This window comes from Acinonyx jubatus, chromosome B3, assembly GCF_027475565.1.
Source record: "Acinonyx jubatus isolate Ajub_Pintada_27869175 chromosome B3, VMU_Ajub_asm_v1.0, whole genome shotgun sequence".
Lineage (NCBI taxonomy): Eukaryota > Metazoa > Chordata > Mammalia > Carnivora > Felidae > Acinonyx > Acinonyx jubatus.
The window spans coordinates 140,490,195-140,513,387 of record NC_069386.1 but is presented as its reverse complement, the minus strand read 5'-3'; the positions used below and the strand labels follow the sequence as shown (position 1 = coordinate 140,513,387).

The window sequence follows — 23,193 nt, the reverse complement described above, 5'->3', positions numbered from 1 at the left end:
GACAATAAGGAGCCCAGTTAAAAATATACATGCATAACGTGTGTGTACAAAAACGTGCGCGCGCACACACGCACACACATTTATGCAATTTATGTTCATCTTTGAGCGGCTGGGATGAGGGGGCGTCCCATTTTTCATTTTATTTGTTTTCAGTATTTCACAAGCTTTTACAATAAACATGTATTTCGTTTTCAATGAGGAGAAAAACACTAGTTTTTGGAATCGTTCAGTACAATAAATTTTAGTTATTAGCTTAGTGTCTTTTATGGGAAAAACTCGCACGGCTCCCCTTGCTTATTGCAATTTCCGTCACAGTAATGAGTTAACAAGATGCAATTCTATGCATAATTTTTAAAAGACTCATTGCTGCCAGGAGGGTGAAGGTAAAACTCAAGTCCCAACTCAAGCTGCCAAAAAGGACTCTGGTGCCCAGTCAGCTGTGAAGTGAGCACGGTCCCTACTGCTTGGATAGGACCGGGGATGAGGGAGAGCTGTCTGGGGCCAAGCCTCCTTGCGTGCACTCTCCCTAGGGTTGCCATGGGCAACTTCCATGTGGCTCATCCGGCCAGCCTGCCCTCCACGCACAGAAGCAGCTCTGGGTGGGTAGTGCATGCATTCGGGGCCCTCTGAGGCCCTGCGTACATGTTCCAGCCATCTTTGATCACCTACAGCCTTTGTATTATCTAGACCGTGTGTGGCCCTTAGTCACAGGCACATATGCCTTTTAAAGGGCAACCAAAAAAGGCACAACTCACCCAGTGAAGCAGGGGCTCCCCGCATCAGAAGCGACCTCGGGAAAACTCGTGCTCAGGAAACCACACCTCCACGGCTCCATGCAGAATGACCTACGAAGACAAGAGGGCCAAGTCACAAGACCAAATCCAGCCTGCGTGAGCGTGTCTGACTCGCATGGGTCCCTCGCAGACACTCCCTGGGGAGCACTCTGAGAATGGCAAGGCCAGCACGGGGTACGTGGAGCTGGAAGGAGCCAGCGGCTGCCCTCCGGATACTCAGAATTCCACGGGAAGTGGCCAGCCATGGAATCACACATGGGAGTTCCAAGCGGCAGGTCCCGAGCACCTCCAGGTGGGGAGACCCTCCCACAGTGACAGAGCTGAAGGGAAGGGTGAACTGGCATCACAAGAAACTCAGGCTGGAGCAGGGTGGAGGAGAGTGAGGAGGGGGACGAGGAGCACTTGGGCATCTTGGGCCTGGCCTAGCGGGTCAGTGCTTTCAGACTTCGGGAGTTACTGCAGCCCTTAAATACTAAATATTTCATTAAATACTTACATACTAAGTAATACACGATCATCCTCTGTACCCCTGGGACTAAACTGATTACAGTCTTGATTCCATGACACCAGTGACTGAAGATCCATGAATGGCTCTTCTATTATCGTTATTCAGCCTTTGAAGGATTTAATGCCCATCCATAAACCCTGCCTAGCTCCAACCCAGAGCCAGACACTAAGTGACTTATCCACCCCCCCTCCCCCACCATGCTGGGTGGACGCTCCTAGAGCCCCATGGTCACGCAACGGCCCCGCCAGCCCTGACCTCACAGGCTGAGACCCACCCCTGACTACGTCTGGATTTGGAGCCCTGCTTGGGCCATTCCTAGCCACTCTCCCTGCTGGGACAGAAATGGGCTGGTCTCAAGGACAGATGGACACCCTCCCAAACTGAGGTTCTCCCTGCACAGCAGAGGGCAAGCGGGCACCCAGAGGGCTCTGCAAGCGCAGGTGGGCCGAGGGTGGCCCTGCACCCACCCTGTCCCCTATCCGGTCAGACCAGGCCAGGAGTCAGCTCTGGGCTTTGCAGCCCGGACGTTCTGAGTATTTTGAAACGTGCCGTTTGCAACAATTGTCAGGAGCAGGAAGGGAGTTTTCCAGATGTTTCCTTGCAGGGCTTTTACAAAATGTCACAGAATTGGTAGACTTAGCCATAAAAGTTTGTTACGTTCTTTAGTCTTGATGAGCAAACCACAGACATGTGCTGCCACACCCTCAGGGCCCAAGCCCCTTCGCACGAAGAACGGGGCCAGCAGCCTCCCAGATGGGAATGACAGACATCCGGACTCTGTGCTCAGGGCATCTCTCTGCTGCACCCCTCCGTCCAGTGCATCCCAGGGAGGAATCCAGTGTGACAGCTGCTGCAGGGGTATGGGACACGCCCTGGACTTGGGCACTGAGCGGCGTTCACTGTTCTCATCTGAGCCTCTACAGGACCTCTGCAGCACCGGAGGTCTCAGTGAGATGCAAATGTAACAGCATCTATCAACTCGAGCCAGTGCTGGGGGAGAGGGGAGACCTTAAGAGAGGAGCGGCCCCCCTGGGGGCTATGCAGAGGCAGGCTGGGGGGCCCTGTAGGGCCCCTCTCCCTCCCTTCTTTCTCCAATAGCTGCCCAGCGCTTTCTAGCTCACAAAACCCCTTTCCTTTGTGCCCCGCTGCACCCCAGAGAATGGCCACCCTGCATCGAGGCCTCAGTCTCTGGCCAACGCCAGCCCCTCCCATCCACCACTCTGCCTCGTCCTTCTTCCCAGTAGGGATCCAAGCCTGCACAGGGTGCAGTCCCTGAGAAGGGGTGTGCTGGCGAAGAAACCAGGAGACCCACAAAGTGAAGGACTCAGGCCAGAGGGTCCCGGGCCACTCGAAGGAAATGCTACCCACCTTGGGTGACCCCCCACACTTCAAGTATGGCTTTCCCAAGGCCGAGGAGCGCCCACCAGCTGCATAAACAGCCAAACCGAGGAATGTGGGCCCACAACTCACCAGGGTACTAAATATTTGGATAGGTGACCTGTGGAGCCATGGGATGGGGGGTGCTGGCGGGAGGAGGGACAGGGCAAAGGGTATGTATAGAGAGGACTGACAAGAACAGGAAGGGCAGGGGCCCAGAGTTGCAGGGAAGCAGCAAGTGACCCCAGGGGTGCAGGGGATTGGACGAGTAGCCCTTTTAGAAGTCTGAACTCTGGCCCGGGGGGGCTCCCCAGAGAACCCCACGGAGGGGGCCCATCAGAAAATGAGGCCAGAATCCCTGTGGTGCCCGGGGACAGTGGAGGGGAGGGGCCAGCTGAGGAAAGAGAAGCCACGGCAGGGACACATGTGCCCAGGCCTGCCCTTGTCCCCTCTGGGCAGCTGCCAGCAGCCCCTGCTGGCGGGGGTCACCAGCTCCTGCTGTCCCCGGGAACATCTGCCGGGGACAGGGTCAGGCCCCTGCCAAGCAGGCAGGACTGTCTTTTATTTTATCCTGCTGATCTGAGGGAAAAGAAAATATAACAAGTCAGCCCCAAAGAGACCAGTGAAGATCAAGGGCCTGGAGGACAGAGGGAAGGGGGCTGGGACCCGAGTCCAAGGGAAAGCTATCCATTCCTTCCCCACGACAGGCAAAATGGGAATGGCAGAGGGCCCTGCCATCATCCTTCTCCCGTGGTTACAGATGGGGACACTGAGGCTGGGCAGCCGTTGGCTCCAACTTGAGTCTCAGATGTAGGGAAGAGGGAAACGTCACCCTTCCTGAAGGTCCTCGGTGGCTGCTGAGGCCCAGAGAACACAGGGGGGGGTGCTGGCGGAAGGGGAGCGGGCAGCGCCCACAGGTTTGGGGGCGCGGAGGAGGCCAGCCACTCTGAAGCCCAGCTCCAGTGGCAGCTCCCATGGCTCCCTGCCTGTCTGCCTGCCAGGCCACGTGCGGCACACCCGCCAGGCACAGCCCACAGCAAGATTTCTGCAGGATAAACGAATGAAACTCACTTCCCTCTCACAGATGAAGAGCCCAAAGCCTGGAAGGTTCTGGTGACTTCGAGGCACACACTGCTCTTTCCTGGCAAAAAAAAAAAAAAAAAAAGATACAAAGTCAAAAGAGAATGAGAGACCACGAATCTCCCTGTCCAAGGGACCAGTCCAGGGCCTGGGTTCACTCACAGCTCAGCGCGGACGGCGGGACAGCCAGTCCCAAGGGCTCAAACACTGCAGACTGCTCTCTGGGGCTATGTGTTCCTCCACCCCCCAAGATCCTTCCTGCCACACCTGTGACCCTGGGGCACCAGCCTCAGCCACCACTCCGGGAGGCGGGAGCCCACTCAGGAGAAGCCTGGGAGGAGTCCTAAACATGGAGTCACCCACGGCTGCCCTCCCCAGGCCTCAGTTTCCTTGTCGCCACAATAAGGAATCAGTGTCACCCGTCTCTGGATGAAACAGGGAAACATTCGGCCGTGCCTGGTGACGACAGGCATAATGCAATGTTATTACTCTTTCTCCCCAGGCTCCGGGGGCACCCCCCAGGGGAAGGGCGAGCCCTAAGCTGGGCCCGCCCCTAAGCATGCAGCCCCAGCTAGTGCTACACGCTTGTCCTATCCGTGTCGGGATGAAGTCAGACTCCACGCTGGCTCCGGGAGGGTCTGAGGCCTCCGCACAGAGCTTGGAGGAAGGCTGATGGGGGTGATCGAGCTCAGTCCAGTTTCACAGACAAGCAAAACCGAACCGCAAAATTCTGCCTTGCAAAACCATCAGCCTGCTCAGTGAGAGCTGAAGGTTTGTTTTCAATCTCTGCTTCCCTTCTCTGCGAGGAGGCCCCAGCGACCCCCGCCAACCAGACTCAGCTCTGGCCAGTGGCCACAGGGTTTCAAATTTTGAAACGGGTCTTTTGCAAAATGTTCAGTTTCAAGCCCTGGTCTGATTGCCCACATCCTGTCCAAACTTCCTGGGGGAGTGAGATTTATTTAAGAAGGAATACAATCCCCATGTTCATGTCCTTGAGTGAAAACACGCTCCGTCCCAGACAATTTCAAGGATTAAGGTTACATATCTCCTAATGAGTCGCAGGCGAAAGGAAAATGGAACTGGCTGGAGGAGGGGTACAGGCCTCAGTCATGAGGAGGTGTTACTCCCCAGTGCCAAGGACCCCGGTTCTCTTCCAGGGATAGGATCTGCCCCCCAGAATGACCTCCCAGTCATTCTTTTGTGTGTTCATTCAGTGTCTCATTCAACCAGCTTTCTGACGGATGAACCCACCACTCTGCACAGGTTCTATGGGGGCAGGGGGTGGTCCGAGACACCACAGACCGAGCACAGCCGGGCTGGAAAGCCAGACACCTAAATCAAGCACAGGAGACGTTTCTGAATGGAGGTCAAGTTCATGGTCATGCAACAGTTCCAAATGTGGGGTGACTCAACCTACCAGGGGGAGGCAGGCTGCCCAGCTATTGAGCAGTGAGGACAGGGTCAGAACAGGAGCATGTGTAAAGGCACAGAGACTGGGAGGGTCTGCTGGGTGACACATAGGGCCAGGCCAAGGTGGGAGCCAGGGCAAGAGGCCAAGTCACAAAGACTGTGAGTGAGAAGCAAGGAGCTTGGGCTTCCCCCTGGGGCTTCCGAAACTCACAAAAGGGCTTTAGGGAGCATGGGACTCTTTTTCATGCATTCTAGAAAAATCTAGAAAGATTGTATTGACTGCAGCACGGAGAACAAACTGAAGGAAGGGCGAAAAGACCAATCCAGAGGCTGACCCAGGCCAACATGAGGGAAGTCTGGACTTTCGTGGTGCCGGGCATGAGAGAGGTAGCCTCCTGGGTTCTCTGGAGACAGAGGAAGGGGCAGGACCAAAGCTGGAGGCCGAGGGAGGGTGGCATCGGTGAAGGCGACCGGAACAAGGCGTGTGGACTGCAAGGTTCGCTGCAGAGCATCACAATGATGCTACCCCCACGGTGGTTTCTCGGGCAGCCATTTGAAGACACTCAGAATGGAATGTGGTGGAGGGAGACAAGGTCAACACATGTTCCGGTGTACCCCCAGTTTGTCATCTGGCAGTACATCGAGAAGAACCACCTGGAAGTTGACGGGGTGGCTCCAACCCTGAGCCTCAGCAGAGCCTTCCTTAACAAGCACGTGGCCCGAGTGACTGCAATGTTTGGCTGGTCGCCTCTGCCCAGGTAATAACCAAAGGGCCGCTGCACAAACCCCAAGGTCCACCCATCCCTCTTTCGTCCAACGATGTCCGAGGACCTGCCCGCAGGGACCCACAGCCATCTGCCAGCTCTGACCGTGGCCATGGCCTTGTCCTTCCAGAGTGTCGCCCCCAAAGCAGAGGGAGCTTGTCATAAGGGCCAGACCAGCCCAGGTGGCAGGTCAGCAAAGCCCGCGGCACCCGGGCTTCATAGAGCTCGTCACGAGGATGATTAAGTAATTCCACAGTGAAAATTTGTTCGAAATCTATCTCCCACTCAAGACTTGAAGTTCCATGAGGGCAGAGATAGGATATGGCCTGCCTCTTGCTGCTTATACCCAACCTCTGGTGCCACAGAAAGAGCCCAATCTTTTTCTGAATAAATGAAAGAATGGACAAGTAGTTCACCAAACATTTACTGAAGCCTAGACCTTCTGGTGGGTTACCTGACACCAAGGAGTTCATTCCCTTTGGGAGAAACCAGTAGGTCATAACTAACACCATAACAAGGGCTCTGTCGGGGGTGTGGAGGGTGGATACGTGAGCATGACAGGACGAATCTGGACCACGGGAGGTGAGGAGCCAGGAAGGAAGACAAGGGAATATGTGAGTGCAAGGCAGGTGACAGGTGTGTTGGGCATGGCACAAAGCTGAGCAACCACGGAAAGCACAGATTAGAATCAACTAGAAGCTGTTGAACGCTATGAGGTCCAAGCACCTCATTTACCCAACAATCCTGGGGAATGTGAGAACCTAAGTCCCACGTCCTGCGTCCATACACACTTTCCAGTCACACATTAGATTCTAGACGAAGGCCACTGATGCTCATCCTGCCGCCCGCCCTCAGCATTCAGGGGGCCCGGAGGGGCTGGAGGTTGCCCAGATGGAAGACAGCCAACACACAAGACTCAAAATTAGGGTCCCAGATGCCCACTATTAAGAAGGGAGACGGGGGTCTACCTGATTCAGTCCGAAGGAGAAAGGCCAATGATTTGAGCTGAAATCCAGTCTTCAGGAAGGAGAAGGCGATATTCGAAGCCAAATGACCGTTACATCGCCAAGTCCAAAGGAAGGACACGAAACCAGGAGTGAGAGATGGAATCCAGGGTCAGGAACAGGCAAGACAGGAGAGGAGGGGGAGTGGTCAGTGTCAGCCATAGAGTGGGTATAAAATTATAACACATAATTGCAGGAGGGAGGAATGATGCAATACAGGGAGGGGGCAGTGGAGGGGGGGCGGTCTTGGGCAAATACCCACAGAGGGCAAAGATGTTGCCAACTTACTTTTCTCGTCATCTGTCCCTGGCAGAACAGCATGTTATGCTGTCTTAAAGGTGCATAGTCTGGACCCATCCCATCCAAACTGGCATTGTTCTAGAACTTCGTCGAACTCGCCATTCTTCTTGGACAGGGGAATCTTCGTATTACGTGGGTATCATTTGGGAACTTTCTAAAGAAGTGCAATTGAAACCATCAATTACAGCTACTTCGGGTAAGTTTCGAAGCATTTATTGGGCCTTCTAACCCGCTCTTGCTAGACAAGGTTAATTCCCGTAACAATTGTTATCTTCGTGGAAGACATGGAGCTGAGGCTCGAGGTCCAGAGGCCCTTCACGTCTGACCCACAACAACCACAAGAGGAACTCGGTTTCCTTGCAAAGGCAAAGAGCAGGCCCACTTGCTGGAGGCATAAAAACAAGACCAGGTTATTTTTGACCTCCTGTCTTGGCAGAGGCAAGGGCAACTTTCGGGAAGACCCAGGGCTTCCACTCCACCATGCCAAGCCAACGTTGCCCAAGGATGGGCCAGTGTCCAGGGCAGTCAGAACTGCCAGTATCCTGTCTGTCTGGCACCGAACACTAGAAGCTGGCCTCAAGGGAGAATCTGGACCTGCGTCGGAGAACGCCACAGGCCATCTGACACAGCACACCTCCCCGCGGGACGGTTCCCAGACCGTTCTGAGAAGGGCCAGCCTGGTTCCACAAAAGCACATGTATTTTTAGTTATTCATTAATTCGTTCGGCAATAATTGACTGGGCGCCTCCCAGGCTCGGGGCTGGGCAGGCGCTGGGATGCAGAGTGGAATCTGACCCGGTTCCTGGCTCTCGTAGGGCACATGGGCCTAGTGATAACACGTAAACAAATACCCATGATAGAGTAGAATGGGTGCTCCGGTGGAGCTATTTACAAAGTGGCGTGAGGTTGGGGTGTGGCTAGCTCTCTCCCGAGTGGTCAGGGAAGGGATCCCAGTGTGACTTCATTCACTCATTGCCTCACACACGGATCACTGACTCACTCACCCATTTACTGACCCATTTGTTTATTCGCTCATTCATTCACAGCAGTTAAGCTGTTCTTGGACTGCACTCCCATTCATTGACTCGTTTACTCACTCACTAATTCGTTGTTTTATTCACTCACTCTACTATATGCATCCCTCCATCCACTGGCTTATTCGTCTGCTCATTAACTTGTCTCATTCATGGACTTATTTATCTATTAATTTGTTCAATTCTCCCACTTTTTCCTTCTTTCATCAATTTGTTCATTTCTTCACTCACTCAGTTTTTGGCTTCTTAATCAATTAATGCATTTGGCTCCTCATTCACTCAGTGACTCGCTGGTTCATTCATTCCCTCATCACTAATTAACTTTCAATTCTCATTGAAACTCAATTCGCAAACTCATTCAGGGACTCACTTACCTATTCTTTCGTCTATTTGTGCACCCATCTTTCACTTGTTGACTCCTTGAGCTACTAGTCTTTCATTCATTCACCCACTGACTTATTTATTTATCACTCATTCTCCTTTTGACATTCTTCCTTACACATCATCTCATCCACTCATTGATTCGATAATTACTTCATCATACATGTACGCACGTATGCATTTGGTTAAGTGGACGTGTCAACTCATTGTCAATTTGTTAACACGTGTGCATACTCAACATTTTCATCAATATGTTTTCCTTTGTTTACTCAAAGACTCCTTCATTCACTAACTCACTGCTTCATCCAGTCATTCACCATTTATGCAATTTGTCATTCCACAAAGGACTACTACTCGTGCTCTGCGAGCTAGGCATAATGGGCAGTGCAGAGGACAAGGGGGTTACGACCCCTAACTTCACTAGCGAGATTGTCATTGGCTCAAGCGTCATCTCCTTTGTAAAGCATCTGATACTTAAGATTGGGCCAAGGGCCCACCTTCTGTGCTTCTGGAAAGTCCTTGCCCATTATATTGAATTGTTGCATTTATAAGTTGGTCTCTACTTAGTCCCAAAATGCTACGTGACAGCTGGAACTAGACTGGATTCAGATACAAATGCCACGACCAACACACAGACTCACGTGGATTTGGGTCAAGGTTGAGCTGAAATTAATACCTCATGAGTTATTTTAGCACTGTCTTAGACACTAAGTCCCAAAACATTCTAGAATAGGGAATTCTTGGGGCGCCTGGGTGGCTCAGTCGGTTAGGTGTCCGACTTTGGCTCAGGTCATGATCTCACGGTTTGTGGGTTCGAACCCCGAGTCAGGCCCTGTGCTGACAGCTCCGAGCCTGGAGACTGCTTTGGATTCCGTGTCTCCCTCTCTCTCTGTCCCTCCCCACCTCGTTCTCTGTCTCTCTCTCTCAAAAATAAACAAGTGTTAAAAAAATTTTTTTAATAGAATAGAAACTCCCGCCACCACCTCCACATATATGAGGTGATAAGTATTTGTGAGATAGAGAAAAGAAATAATCTAGGGAAGTAGAAAAAATATCTCAATTATTTCAGTACAACAGGCAGAGTTACTACCACATACCACCTGCTACTAAAACAAAGATAAAAAAGGTAAATGCTTTATTTCATAAATGTCAGTGGTGCAAAACTGCAACGACTTTAATCCTTCTTTCAAATCACATTTTCATCACTGGTCCAGGATTCTGCCTCCTTCAATTCAGATTTTCAAACACCAATTTACTAAACAACCACAGGAGCCACAACAATAACACTAACATCCAGGGACCCACCAAAGTACAAGAATGAAAACAATGAACATTTTAACAACTGTATCTGTCCTCATTATACACAGAGGGGAAGATTAAATCTTTTCCATTACATAGGTCTCAGAGAAGCAAAATGGGGTTGATCCTAATTCTTGCTTCATAAAATTTTAGCATTGGGACACGCTTTGCCACTCTAATTTTCTTTACATATGGATTTTTCCTTGTTTATTAATGTAGTCAGTTACTCCTTTTCAAAGGAAAAGTCAACAGCACATAATTTATTTCCAAACAAGAGGGGGAATTTTTTACAAGTAAGTTTCTCTATGGGCTCCTAAAGCAGAGTGCTGAAATAACCGACCCAAGGGAAACAAATCTTTGTGTTGGGAATCCTCACATCATTTGTCAAAAGTGACCGTTGTAATTTCACTAGCATATTTACATTTAATTTGCTTAATTATGGGTTATTTTAATAAAATAAAATAAAATAAAATAAAATAAAATGAAATGAAATGAAATGAAATAAATGAAATGAAAATGAAATAAAATTAAATTAAATAAATAAAATTAAATAAAATAAATAAAATGAAATGGAATGAAATAAAAATAAAATAAAATGAAATAAAATAAAATTAAATAAAATAAATAAAATTAAACAAAATAAATGAAATGAAATGAAATGAAATAAAATAAAATAAAATAAAATAAACAAGGAAAACACAACCAATCCAAGGACAAGACCTTTGACTATGACTAGAATGTGTCTATAATCTTCTTAAGCTGAGAGGGAGCAATCTATTTTTTGAATGGAAATCTGTTTTTGTTTTTGTTTTTTTATTTTTGCAAAATGAATAAAGCACGACCTTGTCAGGACAAATTCTTATCATCAGTCCATACAAGGTCTTCTTTGATTTCATGTTATGGTTGCATGAAGCCATTTATTCTTTTTGAAAATAATATGTCATCATCCATGAACAAAATGACCAAGCCAAGAATAAAAACTTAATCTGCTACTTACCCTAATCTATGCTTTCTTTGGCCACATCAGTAACAGTCAGGATCCTCACCATTAAGTGTAATGACAAAAGCAGCCAATGTGTGGCCATTCTCGGCACAAAGCAGATGTAATAAAGAATAAAATATAGTCATCATTGGTTCATTCTTGGCACTCACTCATTCAGTTAGCCATTTCTTTAATTTCAACTTTTTTTTTCCTTCACGAAACAAACACATAGAAACCCACTGCAAATAGACAGCAGAACATCGACTCATAAACTCCCTCTACCTAGCGGCTTCTTACACAAAGTGGTAACAACCTTAATCTATGGGGTTTTTTTTTTCTTACTTGACCAAAGTATTTCAGAACTGAATACAGAATATTTCCCGTTTTATAACATATCCTCTAAATTGGTCCATGTTTTAACCTCATTTTCTTTACCTTTGAGTATATTTGCTTATTGATACATTCATTTATTCACTAATAATATAAAGTCAAATCCATGAACCTTTCTCAACTAGATTCTTGACCTTTCCTGAGACCACTCCCCAAAAGTCCTACACTAGTTCGCTTTGTGAGTGCTGGACCTCAGTGGTTCAAAAAATGATTGATCATAATTTTTATTCAGATGCATTCCATTCACATCATTGATGTAGGTGCAATCCTTCAGCATTTAACTTTTAGAGATTACACTGAACCATTGTTAGGTGTTACAGAGGCCAACCATGAACCCACCATCCTGCTCAACAACTAGAATATCGACTCTCGAAATGAGTATCGGCCTAGATCTTTATCAAGAGGGAAATGTTTAAATCATCAGTGGGACTAAATAAATAAAAAAAAAAAATCAGTGGAACAAACATAAAATGAGACTTTGAGTTTTGAAATGAATGAAAAAAGCAAAGTTCTTTACCTTGTCCTTCATTTGCGCTAATTTGGATTAATTATCCAAACTGTGGTTCATAACATATTCACATTACTGGCCTACGCACGACTTTCTAGAAGTTATTTACATTTATTTTGGGCCGCCTGGGTGGCTCAGTTGGTTAAGCGTCCGACTCTTGATATTCTGCTCAGGTCATGATCTCACGGTTTGTGAGTTCAAACCCCATGTCCTGTCAGTGCAGAGCCTGTTTGGGATTCTGTCTCTCTGACTCTCTCTCTCTCTCTCTCTCTCTCTCTCTCAAAATAAATAAGTAAACTAAAAAAAGAAAAAGAACTAGGAGTGGCAGGCAGTTTACTCTGGGTCTCATACCTTCAGAGCTAAAAGATTAGAACTCCTTTTTTAAAAGGATGTGTTGTGCTAAATCAGATATATCATGAACCTTGGTTTGTGACACAGTCTCATCGCTGGCCCTCATGTGGCTTTCTTTGATTATATTCCATACTATTTATTTATTTATTTATTTATTTATTTACATCCATGTTAGTTAGCGTATAGGGCAATAATGATTTCAGGAGTAAATTCCAGCGATCATCCCCTACATATAACACCCAGGGCTCATCCCCACAAGTTATATTCCATACTTTTCAATCACGCAGACAACTCTGAATACCCTATACAGACAACCCCCGTTGTTTGTATAGACAAAAACAAGAATTTGGAGTATTATTCACATTGAAGCATCAAGGTCCTGATCATTACAGAATGATTATCGGCTTACGTGTATCCATTCCGTAAAGTAGAAAGTAGATGGAAAAAAAGGGGGAAATGAATATGAACTATTTTATTTTTTAAGTTTTTATTTCAATTCCGATTAATTAACATACAGTGTAATATTAGTTTCAGGTGTACAATGTATTGATTCAACACCTTCCATACAGGGGTCCAGACATGTATCATTCATCATCCTTGACTCTTACACCACCAGGCACCATCAATGGCCCAAGCTTGTGAATTCTTTTCCTTTATATTTTGTCAATTGACTTATTCATTAATTCACTACTTACTCATGAAGAAATATACGTGAATCCAAAACACCCAGAATAAGAGCCTCGATATCCCTAATAGCTACCTATGAAATCGTTTCCCACAGACGTTAGATCTGTTTCTGAAATCGGTCTCTGTGTTTCACATATGGACATCTCAACATAATGTTTTGTACCAGTCCCGTGTTTATTACTGGGTCATGTTTGGCCTTTGATTCTATTTCCTACTTCTTAAAAATGCATTGACCACTCTTAAAAATTGCCCAAACCAAGACAAAAAGTTCGACTGCTACTCACACACAAGGGTCTCCGTTCTCCAAAGACACCACTGAGTTCGGGGCCATGACAGAACGCCAAAACTGGCATGGCCGTGCCCATTCTGAGGAGTATAAGAGCAAGTAGAAAATCAAGTTTGAGATCTTCTATCCATTGGTCCTTTGTATTCTGCTTTCATTCCCTCAGGCATTTCATATTTACTCATTTACGGTGTTTTTGCTTACTTGTCTCTTTATTATCCATTCCAGGCTATATTAATAGTATTGCTTTCCTTACTACGTCTTCTCATACTTTGGAATACGCCTCACTCTTTCATGGTTAATCATTTAAACATCTTGATTGAGCCCTCCATTGATTCTTTTATATTGATACAATCATAATCCATGAGCCATAAAATTAGAAGCAAAAGATTCTTACGTATCTCTCACATAGTATAGAATAGTATAAACTAGATTTCTGTTGTATTAGTGTTGGACCTCAGAGTTCCAGACATGGAATAGTCATCATCCATGACTCATACCGCCACCAGTAGTCATCATTGATCCAGACTTGGCCCTCATTGTAATTTGGGACTACATTAATTTTATTAATTCATCAAGCCACTAATAATAATAAATACCTGAAGTCATAAAATATGACAGTACGATCCTTAAATATCTGTCTATAGAATTATTACTCACGGAAATACATCTCTTTCATTGGTTTATTTCAGTGTTGCACATAAGGATTAACCAAAACAATGCTTCATATCAACCCCCTACTTATAACGGGGTCATGGTTAATCTTCCAAAATTATACTTCGTATTTTTAAAATGATACAGCGAATGCCTGAATGCCTTCAAAAAAAAGACTGAAACCAAGACAACAACCTTGACTACGACTTACATTGATCTCCATGCTCCTAATGCAGAGATGTAACTATGGAGTTCATGGCCGTGGAAGATGCTTACGTCAGCTTGAGGGTATTCATTCTAAGGAGTGCAGAGCAGGGGCGGTAATAAAATAGGTTGAGACATTATCTGCATTGGTTCTTGAATTTTTATTTAGTCAATCACTTGGGCAGTTATTTGGGATAACATTTTACCTTCACTTAAGTAAACAATATCAGTCTTGTCACTGACACAGAGCACTGACTATCAGTAACACCACCCGTACCATCCCTAAAATGTAACACCCTTATGCCATTTATTTCCTAGTGAATATGAGTGTTTTGAATATATATCAACAATATTTCTTGCCTTACCATATATTTTTTATAACTGGATAATGCTTAACCTTGTTCATCTGTATACATTTTTTATGTGTTTTCTTTTGGTCCAGTTATAATAATAGTTTGAAAATGCATGAACACAAAGATCAAGACAAAATGCTTGCATACTCCTGACATCTGTTTATAGAATTATTTCAAAAAGAGAAAATGGACCATATTTCTTTTGTGTTGGACCTCAGAGTTCCAGACACGTAATATTCATGGTATATGACTCATATGCCACTGGTCGTCATCATTGATCCAAGATTAGCCCACGTCCTCTTCTTTCATTTCTACAATAATTATTGATTAATTCCTTAACTCACTAATTGTACTTTTAAACACCATGACTCACAAAACACTGAGAAAGAGCTCTAGTATCCTTAATCTGTATATAGAATCATTCTCATATATCAGTATATGTCTTTCATTAATATCTTCAGTTTTTCATATATGCATCCATCAATACAATGCTTCCCATCTATCCTGGGTTTATCACTAGGCTACAGGTGGCCTTATCTGATTTTATTTCCAACTTTGTTACACAGTGAACACTCTTAAACAAACAAACAAACAAACAAACAAAAAACCCAAACCAAGACAAGAACTTTATTACTCACACTGGTCTCTATGCTCCTAATAAATAGATGCAACCAGGAGCTCAGGACCATGGAAGATGCTTACAGCAGTTCAAGCGAGTCCATTCTGAGGAGTACAGATCAGAACAGGTGATACAAAAATTATACCTTCTCTCCATTGATGCTTGCTTTTCATCTTTAGTTTAGACGGTCATTTATGCGATCATTAATTCAAAGTGTATTTCTTTCATTTTCTCTTAAGAAACCACTTTTGAGCTCGCCACAGACCCAGAACATAAACATTGTCTATAACTTATACTGTCTATATTATCCCTAACCCAAGACGTAACAGTCATAGGCACCTCATTTCTCATTGGACTTCAGGGTTTTCAAGATATATTAATAAGCATTTCTTGTTTGATCACGTATTTTTATAATTAGACACTGCTTCACTTCATTTATCTTTCTTTACTTCTTTCTTTCTTTCTCTCTTTTTTTCTTTCAACTCACTTATCCAATTAAAATAATGGAATGAAAAATCATGAGCACAGAGACCCCCCCCCAAAAAAAAATCTTTGTGTATTCCTGACATCTGCGTGTAGAATCCTTTTCAACAAAAGGAACGGACTAGATTTCTCTTCTATTGGACCTCAGAGTTCCAGACACGTATTCATCACATATGACTCATACGCCACCAGTGGTCATCATCGATCCGTTATTGCCCCTCTTTTTCTTCATTTATTTCTATTTATTCACTATTCATTACTTCACTAATAAGTTTCTAATCATTACGATTCACAAAAACCCAAGAAGAGTTTTTATGTCCCAACTCTGTATAGAAAATCATTTTTACATCAATCTCTTTCAGTAATAACCTCAGTTTTATGTACGTGCAATAATCAATATAAGGCACCACCTCAATATCACACTTATGACTACTCTACAGTCTACTATACAGTTTTCTTAATAATATGGTGACTACTCTTAAACCGACCACCCAAACCAAGAAACTTTGACTATTACTCACACTGGTGTCCATGCTCCTAACACACATATGCAACCATAGAGCTCATGACCATGAAAGATGTTAAATCAGCTCAGGTGTGTCCATTCTAAGGAGTACAGAGCAGAACAGGTGATTAGTTAACAACAAAAGAACAAAAAACAAAACAGATCTTATCTCTACTGACCCTTGAGTTCTGCATTTCAGTTACTCATTGATACATTTATTAATTTTTCATAAATATGTTTTTTCTCTTAACAAGAGGAATCATCTCTACCTTGGATATGATCGAGAACAAGAAAATTGACTCCTACTAAACAGTGTCTACGTGATCTTTTTTTTTTTAATTATTTTTTATGTTTATTTATTTCCGAGACAGAGAGAGACAAAGCGTGAGTGGGGGAGGGGCAGAGAAAGAGGGAGATACAGAATCCGAAGCAGGCTCCAGGCTCTGAGCTGTCAGCACAGGGCCCGACGCGGGGCTCGAACTCACAAACTGTGAGATCATGACCTGAGCCAAAGTCGGTTGCTCAACCGACTGAGCCACCCAGGCACCCCAACATGATCTTAAATGAGAGACAACGTTCTTAATCCATCTATTTCTTTATGAACATCAGTGTTTTCAATTTTTATTAATAATATTTTTTGCCTCATTACATATGTTTATAATGGAAAATCACTTCATCCTCTTCTTTACTTATATATTTATATTTGTTTAATGGTTCTATCATTGATTCATTAGTAATGGTAAATCGAAATTTGTGAATCTAAAATAAGAACCTGGTATCTGTATATTCTTGACTCTGTCCAATGGATCATTTCAAACAGGAAACAGACTAGGTACACCACCAGTCATCATTACTGGGCCATTCTAGATCCTCACTCGCTTCATTTGTTTTACATTTGTCCTCAATTAAATCATTAATTCAGAGACATTATTCAAGAAAACATGAGCACAAGATCCTTGAATATCCTTAATGCTGTTCTATAGAATCCTTTCTCATATACACCATATTTTTTCCATCTCTTTGATTAATCAACAGTAAGAATGTTTCCTATTAAATCTATTATTGTGCCTTGGATAACTTTTTTATGATGTTTAATGCTTTTTAACAATGCCGGAAACACTCTTAAACAAATGATTAAAACCAAGCTAAGATCTTTGACTATTACTCGCTTTGTTCTCTCTCCTGACAGAGACAACACAATTTTAAGCACGGCAGAAGCTAAAATCAGATCAGTGCGTCCATTCTGAAGAGTACCAAGAAGACACAATGATTTTTACAAAATGAGACACTGTCCCCACCGACCCACAATTTTCATCTTTCATGTCCTTAGTCACTTAAGCGTTTATTAATTTGTGGTAATATTTATTTTCCTCTCAATACAACAAACCTCAAACTCACAACTGACTCAGGGTGATACCAACTACTACCTATCACCATCCATGTCACAATTACTCAAATATGTAATACTCTTGGCCCATTTATTATCCATTCCAGTGAATATTAATATTCATTTCCCTGACTATATATTTTAGTAGTGAACAATGCTTCATCCTCTTCACCTTTATTCATTTATACATTTGCTAATTTATGCTGCCATTGATTCTTTCGTACAGTTTTATAATTCATGAACACAAAGACCAAGAAAAAGATTATAGCCCTGACTCTAGACCTCTGCCTATAGTATGACTGGAAATATGGGGAATAGACTAGGTTCCTTTCGGGTTGGCCCTCAGTGTTCCACACTCATTATTCATCATCCATGAGTCATACACCAGCAGGTCATCATCACTGGTCCATGATTGGCTGTCTTTCTGTCCACTCTCATCTGCGCTTCTTTATTGACTAATTCATTAATAAAGAAATATGCATACATCACACCAAAAAAGAAGATCCTTCAATATCCCTAACATTTATCAATAATATCCTATATAAATAGACTAAATCCTTTTGATTAACTGAACTTAGTGTTTGTTTCTTTAGGGATTGATCATTTTAATGTTTCATATCAATCCAATACTGCACATTGGCATGGCTGGCCTTCTCTGTACCGCTTAAACCAAGAGAAGAATTTTGACTCTTACTCACATTGATCTCCATGCTCCTAACAGGGAGATGCCAACATAAACATGATGACTGTGGGTTAATCCTTAAATCAGCTCAAGGGTGTCCATTCTGAGAGCAAAGAGCAGAGCAGATGACAAAAAATCAAGATGTTTACCCATTGATTCATAGGTTATACCATTCATTTATGTCGTCGTTCAGGTATTTACTATGTTAATATATTTCTTCTTAATACATCAAATATCAAATGTGAAGGTGACTCGCACAACTGACTGTAACTTATAATGGTCTATTACCACCTTTGCATTAGAGACAAAACACACTTGACAAAATGGTCCATTTGCTGTCAATTCCAAATCATAATGATGCGATTTTTCTTTGCACATTCCTGATGTCCAGTTGGAAGGGTCGATTCAAATAGAGGTACCGAACTAGATTTCTTTCATATGGGACCTCCGAGTTCCAGACACGTATTCATCATATATGACTCATACGCCATCACTGGTCATCATCCATCCAATATTGTCCCTTATTTTCTTCATTCATTTCTATGGGTTTATTGATTATAGAATTATTTCACCAATAACAATTTTAAATGCTATCATTCATAAAAACCCAAGAAGAGTCTTTGTGTCTGTAGTCTATATAGAGAACTATTCTCACATCCATATTTCTCATTATTGCCTGTTTTTCTTATATACATCAATCAAAATAATGTTAACTATATCCCATATTTATTACTGTAACTGTATCCCATACTTACGCAATTGTATACTTGCGTTCTTTAAAAATTCTTTGCACCTTTATACAAATAACCTTAAAGTAGAATACTGAAACCAAGAAAATAACCTCAACCGTTACTCACATTAATTTCTGTCCTACTATAGAGAGGCAACCATAGAGCTCTTGACCATGGAAGATGCTAACTCAGCTCAAGTGCATCGTTCTGAGGAATACAGAACAGAGTAATGGTACAAAAAAAAAAAAAATGAGACGTAATCACCATTGATCCTTGCTTTCTGAGTTTTATTAATTAGGTATTTATTACTTCTTCTTAATGTGTATTTTTATCTTTACAAAGGAAAAACTCAATCTAAATATTGACCCAGAAAACCAAAATTCACTCTTCCTCATCAGTGTCTATATGATCTTTAGCCATTTGGTCCATTAATTTCTTAATGCTTATCAATGGTTTTAAAATTATTGATAGCTTTTGTCTCACCACAATATTCATAACTGGACCGGGCTTTACTTTCTCCACTTACATTTCTTTATTAGTTCTGTCATTATTCCATTAATAATAACGAATCTAAGTCTATGAAATCAGTACAAGAATACAATCTTTGTGTATTCCTGACATCTCTTCATAGAGCCAATTTCAGCAGAAGAAGGAGAGTGATTATGTCCCACATGAGACCTCAGGGTTCCACACACATATTTTCATCATCCTTGACTCCTATGCTCCCAGCCATCCTCACTGATCCCTGCCTGAGTCTATTCTTCTTTGTTCATGTCTACATTTGTATCAATTAAATTATGAATTTGTTTATGATAATAAAAATAATACATGTCATCAAAACACAAGAACAGATTCTTGAATATCCTTACCATCAGTTTACAGAATCATTTCCCACAGACTATACTTCTTTCATTAATAGACCTCATTCCTGTACGTTATAAATCAACATAATGTTTTATATCATATTTATCATAGGTCATCATAAACCTTTAAATTAATAATTGTCAATAATACCATAAATACCCTTAAACCAATGACCAAATCCAAGATGACAACGTTGGCCATTACTCACTTTGGTCTCTTTCCTTACACAGAGGCACCGTGACTGTTTTGATGACTGCAGATGCTGAAATCGCTTCCAGCATCCAGTCCAAGCAGATTAAAATGTCGAGACTTTCTCTCTATTGATTCATAGGTTCCACTATTTGCTTGCATAGTCACTTGGGCATGTATTAATTTGTGGTAATATTTATTTTTCTGTTAATAAATTCAATCTCAAAGTTCTAACTGACTCTAACTATTAACACTGTCTTGTCATTCTCGCTCAAGACATATACATATTTGATCATTTTATTTTCCATTCCAATTATATTTCCTTATTATATATCTTAACCGTAAATCGTATTCAACCCTCTTTATATTTGCTCATTTACATTTTTATTTATCCTACTATCGATTTTTTTTTTCTACTGAAGTACAGTTGACATGCAATGTTACTTTAGTTTCAGGTGTACAACATAGTGTTTCGATAACTCTCTACAACTCTATATATGTAACACTGTGCTCACCACAATGGGAGATACCACCAGTCACCATCCAATGCCATTACAGTACTGTGTACGTTGTCTGTGTTCCCTACACTGTACCTCCTGGGACTTATTCATTCCATAACTGGAAGCCTGTACCTCCCTCTCCCCTTTCCCCTCAACCCCTTCCCTTAGCCCCCTCCCCTCTGGCAACCACCAGTTTGGTCTCTATATTTCCACCATTTATTTTTTATAATAATACTTTTATTTTTTTTTAATTTTTTTTAACATTTATTTATTTTTGAGACAGATAGAGAGACAGAGCATGAACAGGGGAGGGGCAGAGAGAGAGGGAGACACAGAATCTGAAACAGGCTCCAGGCTCTGAGCTGTCAGCACAGAGCCCGACGCGGGGCTCGAACTCACGGACCGTGAGATCATGACCTGAGCCGAAGTCGGACACTTAACCAACCGAGCCACCCAGGCGCCCCTATAATAATACTTTTAAATATTCATGTACACAAAGGCCAGGAACATGATCCTCACATATGCCTGACATCTCTCTAGAGGATCACTTCAAATGGGGAGAAAGGACTAGATTTCTTCTGTGCTGGACCTCAGAGTTCCAGACATGGAGGGTTCATCATCCAAGACTCCTATGCCTCCACTTGTTATCATTTATCCAGGGATATCCCTGATTATCTTCAATCATGTCTACGTGTTTTTATTAATTCAATTCACTATTAATAATAAAATAAGGGGGCGCCTGGGTGGCTTAGTCGGTTGAGCTTCCAACTTCAGCTCAGGTCATGATCTCACGGCTCGTGGGTTTGAGCCCCACATCAGGCTCTTTGCCAACAGCTCACAGCCTGGAGCCTGCTTTGGATTCTGTGTCTCCCTCTCTCTCTGCCCCTCCCCTGCTCGTGCTCTGTCTCTCTCTCTCAAAAATAAACTAAACATTAAAATAATAATAATAATAATAATAATAATGAGTACCTAGGAGGTCAAAAATTTGAAACTAGACCCTTGAATATCTCTAATATCTGTGTATAGAATTGCTTCACGCAGACATATATTTCCTCAATGCCCTCAAAATTTCCGAGTTAATATACTGCTTCCTATTAATATCATTTTTCTTTTTAACATGTTTGGAAATTACTGATCATATTTCATACTTTTTAATAATGCGAAGACATTTTTTTTAAACCACAAAACCAAGAAAAGAATTCTGACGATTGCTCACGTTTTGTTCTGTGCTCTTCACACACAGATGCATCCATAGGGCTCGTGACTATGGAGGAATGTCTAAATCAGCCGAGTGGGACCATTCTAAGGTGGACAAGACAAAGCAGATGATGATAAAAGATGGAGACCTTGTGTTCATTCATCCCTGTGTCCATCTTTCATTCAGTCATGGAGGCAGGTAGTGATTTGGGATAATGTATGTTTTATATTTTTTCTGAAGTGAATGAACAATATTGATCTTGCCCCTGACAGGAAACTCTTACTTACAAATATCTAATTGTCACAAAATAGATGTGTATGTACCTTTCATAATAGATCTTTGTTTTCAATATGTAGTAATAGCATTTCTTGCCAAGCCACACATTTTATTAATTGGACAAAGTTCCATTACCTTCATCTTTATTTATATATATGCTTATTGATGATTTAACTGAACTAATTATAAAAATAGAAGTGCATGAATGTAAAGGCCAAAAGAAGTTGCTTGTGTATTCCTGACATGTGTCTATAGTATCCCTCGAAACAGGGGCAATGGTCCATGTGGGACCTCAGAGTTCCAGACACATATTCATCATGGATGACTCATATGCCATCAGGGGTCATCATTGATCCAGTGTTGTCCCTATTCGTTCATTTCTACAGTGTTTCTTGGCTAATTCATTAATTCACTAATTATTTTGAAACCCAGTTATCACCAAAGACAGCCCTGAAGTCCCTATTCTGTACATAGAAATTTTTCCATGTCTATATATCGCTTTCTTTAAATATCCTATGTTTTTACATTTCATATCATTTCAACGTTTATACGCAGGGCTACAGCTGACCATCTTTATTCAATATGGCACTTTTCAAAAACACAGTGAACACCCTGCAAAAAAAAAAAAAAAAAATTCACTGAAAGCCAGACAAGAACTCCGACTCTTACGCACATCGGTCCCTCTGCCACCGGGTCGTGCTACTTGAATCAGGTCAAGTGTGTCCGTTCTGAGAAGAACAAAGCATAACTGATTTAAAAAAAAAAGTTACATTTTTATTCCCATTGATCCTATATTTCCACATTTTTTTACCCACTCACTTAGGAATTTATAATGATTCCTTGTGTAAATACTTTCATTTTAACAAAATAAACAGCAGCAAACTTGAAATAGATCCACAACAAAAAACTGACTCTTAACTACCTGTGCTAACATGATCCTTGGTCAAACAGGTGACACTCCTAATCCATCTATTCCTTAATGAGTTTCAGTGTTTTCAATTGTGTTAATAATATCTCATGCCTGCCCACATATATGTTCATAGTTGAACAATGCTTCACCCTCTCTTATTTATTATTTGTATTTCTTTCATAGTCCTACAATTTGTCCATTAACAATAATAAATCAACGGCTATAAGCCAAGTTCCTATATTGGACATAAACCTAACATCTGTCTATAGGATTAAATAAACAGAATACACTACGTATTATACTGGACCTCAGAATCCAGACATGTAGTATTCATTGTCCAATGAATGTGTGGCTCATCCACCACCATTCACCATCACTGTTCATGATTAGGCCTCTTTCTTGTTATTCTCATAAACATATGCTTATGGCTTCACAAAATTCATAAATACACAGAATTAAAAACACATAAATACAAGATCCCTTAAC

The 23,193-nt window shown here is 42.6% G+C and overlaps 1 long non-coding RNA gene, 8 other non-coding genes and 1 pseudogene across 43 annotated transcripts in view; all 10 read right to left on the bottom strand.

Moving 5' to 3' along the window:
- Positions 1–5,286: 5,286 nt before the first annotated feature.
- Positions 5,287–23,193, bottom strand: part of LOC106989217 (uncharacterized) — a 112,635-nt gene continuing 94,728 nt past the window's right edge. For 30 of the 35 annotated variants that reach the window (XR_008299681.1, XR_008299703.1, XR_008299686.1 and 27 more), the window contains 6 exons: positions 22,437–22,525; positions 15,987–18,977; positions 15,002–15,086; positions 14,018–14,103; positions 10,949–13,235; positions 5,287–7,391 (listed from right to left, as the gene is read on the bottom strand). This is a non-coding gene — a long non-coding RNA (uncharacterized LOC106989217). The remainder of the gene's footprint in view (positions 7,392–10,948; positions 13,236–14,017; positions 14,104–15,001; positions 15,087–15,986; positions 18,978–22,436; positions 22,526–23,193) is intronic. The other 5 variants (XR_008299676.1, XR_008299675.1, XR_008299670.1 and 2 more) reach the window with 5 other exon arrangements.
- On the bottom strand, positions 12,750–12,815 carry LOC113601675 (uncharacterized; annotated as a pseudogene).
- On the bottom strand, positions 13,603–13,678 carry LOC113601626 (small nucleolar RNA SNORD113/SNORD114 family). The gene has a single exon (XR_003422918.1). It is a non-coding gene; the product is annotated as a small nucleolar RNA SNORD113/SNORD114 family (small nucleolar RNA).
- LOC113601629 (small nucleolar RNA SNORD113/SNORD114 family) lies at positions 14,571–14,645 on the bottom strand. The gene has a single exon (XR_003422921.1). It is a non-coding gene; the product is annotated as a small nucleolar RNA SNORD113/SNORD114 family (small nucleolar RNA).
- Positions 15,603–15,674, bottom strand: LOC113601630 (small nucleolar RNA SNORD113/SNORD114 family). Its single transcript, XR_003422922.1, has one exon. It is a non-coding gene; the product is annotated as a small nucleolar RNA SNORD113/SNORD114 family (small nucleolar RNA).
- On the bottom strand, positions 17,693–17,766 carry LOC113601654 (small nucleolar RNA SNORD113/SNORD114 family). Its single transcript, XR_003422944.1, has one exon. It is a non-coding gene; the product is annotated as a small nucleolar RNA SNORD113/SNORD114 family (small nucleolar RNA).
- Positions 18,479–18,550, bottom strand: LOC113601645 (small nucleolar RNA SNORD113/SNORD114 family). The gene has a single exon (XR_003422936.1). It is a non-coding gene; the product is annotated as a small nucleolar RNA SNORD113/SNORD114 family (small nucleolar RNA).
- LOC113601667 (small nucleolar RNA SNORD113/SNORD114 family) lies at positions 19,443–19,516 on the bottom strand. Its single transcript, XR_003422956.1, has one exon. It is a non-coding gene; the product is annotated as a small nucleolar RNA SNORD113/SNORD114 family (small nucleolar RNA).
- Positions 20,907–20,981, bottom strand: LOC113601646 (small nucleolar RNA SNORD113/SNORD114 family). The gene has a single exon (XR_003422937.1). It is a non-coding gene; the product is annotated as a small nucleolar RNA SNORD113/SNORD114 family (small nucleolar RNA).
- Positions 22,083–22,154, bottom strand: LOC113601632 (small nucleolar RNA SNORD113/SNORD114 family). The gene has a single exon (XR_003422924.1). It is a non-coding gene; the product is annotated as a small nucleolar RNA SNORD113/SNORD114 family (small nucleolar RNA).